Source organism: Ammospiza caudacuta, chromosome 7 (assembly GCF_027887145.1).
Source record: "Ammospiza caudacuta isolate bAmmCau1 chromosome 7, bAmmCau1.pri, whole genome shotgun sequence".
NCBI classification, from domain to species: Eukaryota; Metazoa; Chordata; class Aves; order Passeriformes; family Passerellidae; genus Ammospiza; species Ammospiza caudacuta.
The window spans coordinates 4,540,012-4,544,374 of NC_080599.1; the positions used below are offsets into that span (position 1 = coordinate 4,540,012).

At 52.9% G+C, this 4,363-nt stretch overlaps 1 pseudogene; it reads right to left on the minus strand.

Annotated features, from left to right (window-relative positions):
* Positions 1-2,713: 2,713 nt before the first annotated feature.
* LOC131559708 (olfactory receptor 14C36-like) lies at positions 2,714-3,646 on the minus strand (annotated as a pseudogene).
* Positions 3,647-4,363: the final 717 nt, after the last annotated feature.

Consider the following 4,363-nt stretch of genomic DNA (forward strand, 5'->3'; position numbering starts at 1 on the left):
GCTCCCCAGGCTGCTCTCCAACATTTACCATCAGTCCTGGCTCAGTGGGGAGGTTCCAGAGCACTGGAGGTGCCACTGTTAGACCATCCCCAAGAAGGGCTGGAGGAGGATCTGGGGAACTCCAGGCCTGTCAGCCTGACCTGGGTGCCTGGCAAGGTTATGGAACAGATCACCCTGAGTGCCATCACAGGGCACCCATGGGATGGCCGAGGGATCAGAGCCAGCCAGCATGGATTTAGGGGTGGCAGGTCCTGCCTGACCAACTTGATCTCCTTTTATGACCAGGTGACCCACCTATGGATGCAGGAAATGCTGTGGATGTTGTGTGCCTGGACTTCAAAGCCTTTAAAACCATGAGCCACAGAATTCCCTGGAAAAACTGCAGCCCATGGCTTGGACATGTTCACCCCTCCCAGGGTAAAGAGCTGGCTGGGGACTGGGCCCAGAGAGTGGTGGGGATGGTGCTGCACCCAGCTGGTGTCCAGGCACTGGTGCTGTCCCCCAGGGATCTGTGCTGGGCCCAGTCCTGTTTAATATCTTCACTGATGATCTGGGTGAGGGGATCGAGTCCACCATTCACAAATTGCAGATGGCACCAAGCTGGGTGTGAGTGTGGATCTACTGGAGGGCAGGTAAAGAAGACAGCCTTTAGCTGCACCTGGGGAGGTTCAGGCTGGGCAATAGGAAGAAGTTCTTCACAGAAAGGGTGAATGGGAATTGGAATGGGCTGGCCGGGGAGGGGGTGGCAGAGTCACTGTCCCTCTCCAGTGGCACTTAGTGCCATGATCTGGGTAACAAGGCAGTATTAGGGCATTTGTTGGACTTGATCATCTCAAAGGTCTTGTCCAGCCTATTTGATTCTGTCATTCTGTGATGACTGGGATATTCTGGGGCCATTGTGACACTGCAGGGCCTAGTGGAACTAAGAGGACCATGGTGACACCGTGCAGGCCCACAGAACCAGGGGTCCACTGTGGTGCTCTGGGGCCAAATGGACCCACAGAGTGCTCCATGACACTCTGGGTCCTCATGGAACTACAGAGGCCATTGTGACACTGCAGGGCCTTGTGTAACCAAGGGGTTTCACCATTTTGGCACTGCAAAACCAAGGAGACCATTGGGAGACTCCAGGGCCCAGTGAAACCAAGGGGACATTGTGACACTGCCGGATCCTGTGTAACCAAGGGGCCACTGTGACATGATGGAGCCTCAAGGAATCTGCAAGAATGTTGTGACACTGTGTGACCTTGTGAAAACAAGGAGTCCATTGTGACACTGAGGGGACTTGTGGAACCACAGGCACCATGGTGACAGTGTGGGACCTCATGTAACCATAGGGGCATTGTGACACTCTGGGGCCTCGTGGAACCAAGGGCCCACTGTGGAACTGCAGCACCAACGAGAACATTATTACACTGTGAAGACCCACAGAACCAAGGGGTCAACTGTCACATTTTGGGGCCCTATGGAACCAAGGAGACCAGTGTGACAGTGCAGGGCCTGGTGTAACCAAGAGGCCATTGTGACACTGAGGGCCCCCATGGAACCAAGGACATCTTTGCAGATGACACCAAGCTGGATGTGAGTGTTGATCTGCTGGAGGGCAGGAGGGCTCTGCACAGGGCCCTGGACAGGCTGGATCCAGGGCCCAAATCCAACAAGGCAAGGTTGAACAAGTCCCAGTGCCGGGTCCTGCCCTTTGGCCACAACATCCCCTGCAGCACTACAGGCTGGGGACAGAGTGGCTGGAGAGCAGCGAGGCAGAAAGGGATCTGGGGGCACTGTTGGACAGCAGGCTGGACATGAGGCAGCAGTGTGCCAAGGTGGCCAAGAAGGCAAATGGCTCCTGGCCTGGACCAGGAATGGTGCAGCCAGCAGGACCAGGGCTGCTGTACTCAGCACTGATCTGTCCCCAGCTCTGCACACAGACATTGCTGCTGCAGCTCCAGAGAAGGCAACAAAAGGGCATCTCTGCAGAAAACTCTGCTGGGAGATCTTTTAGTTCTATTAAAGCCACCAACAGTGCAGCTCCTCATTGACACAGTCAGTGGCTCCAGGGAAGGTGGAGGAAAAGAAAAAGAGAAATGGCAAACCAATGGTTTTATTTTATGAACAATATTGAAAAACTAAAACACAGGGGGGAAAAAAGAACAAAGCCAAAAGAACTATCAAAGAATATTTATATTAGAAATTATTTATATTATTAATTAATTATATTACTTGGCCTGTCCCTACTGCAGCCCCAGCACTGCCACCCCCAGGGCTGTGCCCAGCCCCGAGAGGACTCAGGCCCTACAGCAACACCAGGGCTACCAGGGCAGCGGGGCAGGGCCACGGCAGCAGCACTGGCAACACCAAGTGCTGCTGCTGCTGGGCACAGCTGCTGGGCCAGCACTGATCTTTTCCCAGCTCTGCACACAGACATTGCTGCTGCAGCTCCCGAGAAGGCAACACAAGGGCATCTCTGCAGAAAACTCTGCTGGGAGATCCTTTAGTTCCTTTAAAGCCACCAACAGTGCAGCCCCTCATTGACACAGTCTTTGGCCTCAGGGAAGGTGGAGAGAAAGAAAATGAGAAATGGCCCAAACACTGATATTTAATTATGGACAATATGAAAAACCTAAAAAAAGGGGAAGAAAACCCACAACCAAACCAACAAGAAATATCAAAAATAACTTTTATTACAAGTGATTTGCAAACACTGGCCAGAGGTTTAATGTTTCTGAAACCATCCAGTCATCAGTATCCACACTGCAGCCTTCAGCTCCTGGTTCCTCAGGCTGTAGGTGAGGGGGTTCAGGCCTGGAGGCACCACCGAGTACAGAACTGACAGGGCCAGATCCAGGGATGGGAAGGACATGGAGGGGGGCTTCAAGTGAGCAAAGATTAGAGTGCTGAGGAATAGGGAGAGAACAGCCAGGTGAGGGAGGCAGGTGGAAAAGGCTTTGTGCCGTCCCTGCTCAGTAGGGATCCTCAGCACAGCCCTGAATATCTGCACACAGGAGAAAACAATGAACAAAAAACATCCAAGTCCAAAAGACACAATTACAGCAATGAGCCCCAGTTCTTTAAAGTTGGAGTGTGAGCAGGAGAGGTTCAGGATCTGTGGGATTTCACAGAAGAACTGGCCCAGGGCATTGCCATGGCACAGGGGCAAGGAAAATGTATTGGCTGTGTGCAGCAGAGCATTGAGAAAGCCACTGGCCCAGGCAGCTGCTGCCATGTGGGCACAAGCTCTGCTGCCCAGGAGGGTCCCGTAGTGCAGGGGTTTGCAGATGGACACGTAGCGGTTGTAGCACATGATTGTCAGGAGGAAATACTCTGCTGAGATGAAGAAGATAAAGAAAAAGAGCTGTGCAGCACATCCGGAGTAGGAGATGTTCCTGGTGTCCCAGAGGGAATTGTGCATGGCTTTGGGGACAGTGGTGCAGAGGGAGCCCAGGTCGCTGAGGGCCAGGTTGAGCAGGAAGAAGAACATGGGCGTGTGCAGGTGGTGGCCGCAGGCTACGGCGCTGATGATGAGGCCGTTGCCCAGGAGGGCAGCCAGGGAGATGCCCAGCAAGAGGCAGAAGTGCAGGAGCTGCAGCTACCACGTGTCTGCCAATGCCACCAGAAGGAAGTGCCTGATGGAGCTGCTGTTGGACATTTGCTGTGGCTGGGCACAGGGACCTGTTCATGCAGAAAAGGACAGTGAAGAGTTGGAGGAGATTCCTGTAACCAATATCAAAGCCATTTCCTATACACCCACCTCTGGAACACACAGACATGGTCTTTAGTATTTTCAAGATCTGAGGTTTTCTTTATAAGCTCCCCAATGTTATTCCTGGTATTCTTGGATATCAGGAAACCCTCAGCATTTCTACTTGACTCAGGGAGAACAGAGCAATTTCTGGGAGGCAAAGTGATGAGTGGAGACTGAGGGGAGATGGTCTGTCATTCTGACCTGTTCCGAGTTTCCTTGGGCTTTAACCTTTTTCTGGTGGAGGGTGATCACCTTCCCATGCTTCCCCTAAAATGTCACCAGGCACTGCTGACAGGAGATGTGTCCATCACAGCCCAGAACCACATTTGTAGCCAAGGATTCGCCTTGCTCATTTCACCAACCCAATAGCAGCATTTTCAGTGTCACAGCACCTCTGCCTTTCCCCATTAATCTTATAACTCAGAGATGCTCTAGGACAGGTTTGCACCCTGGATTGGAGCTCCCAAGCTTGGATTGAAATCTCAGGGAGACTCCCAAGTGTCCTTATGATGGCATTGGATGGAGGAAGATGCAGCTCCTTCCCTGGCTGGACTGACAGCATTGCCCAGAGCCGGGCACTGGGGACAGCGTCACCCTGAGCCAGCTGTGCCCCCTGCCAGA